Below are 736 nucleotides of genomic sequence, written 5' to 3' on the forward strand. Positions count from 1 at the left end.
TCTCTTTTTGTGAGTGAGTATGTGTATGCTTCTTTGTGTGGTTTTGTCTGTATAGCTTTGCTTTTACTGTTTGTCCTAGGGTTCTGTCTGTCCCTTTTTTTGTTTTTTTTTTGTTTGTTTTTTTAGTATAGTTTTTAATGCTTGTTAGCATTGGTGGATTTCTTTTTTGATTTGGTTGCTCTCTTATTTCCTTTTTTTCTTTTTATTTATTTTTATTTTTTAATAATTATTTTTTATTTTAATAAATATTTTATTTTCTTTCTCTCTTTATTTCTCTCTCTCTTTCTTTCTCTCTCTCTTTCTCTCTCTCTTTCCTTCTTCCTTCCTTCCTTCCTTCCTTCCTTCCTTCCTTTCCTTTCTTCCTTCCTTCCTTCCTTTCTTTCCTTCTTTCTTTCTTTCTTTCTTTCTTTCTTTCTTTCTTTCTTTCTTTCTTTCTTTCTTTCTTTCTTTCTTTCTTTCCTTCTTTCTTTCTTTCTCCCTTTTCTTCTGAGCCATGTGGCTGACAGGGTCATGGTGCTCCAGCCAGGTGTCAGGCCACTGCCTCGGAGGTGGGAGAGCCGAGTTCAGGACATTGGTTCACCAGAGACCTCCCAGCTCCACATAATATCAAACAACGAAAGCTCTTCCAGAGATCCCCATCTCAATGCTAAGACTCAGCTCCACTCAACGACCAGCAAGCTACAGTGCTGGAAACCCTATGCCAAACAAATAGCAAGATAGCAACACAAACCCACCC

This window comes from Orcinus orca, chromosome 17 (assembly GCF_937001465.1).
Source record: "Orcinus orca chromosome 17, mOrcOrc1.1, whole genome shotgun sequence".
NCBI lineage: Eukaryota > Metazoa > Chordata > Mammalia > Artiodactyla > Delphinidae > Orcinus > Orcinus orca.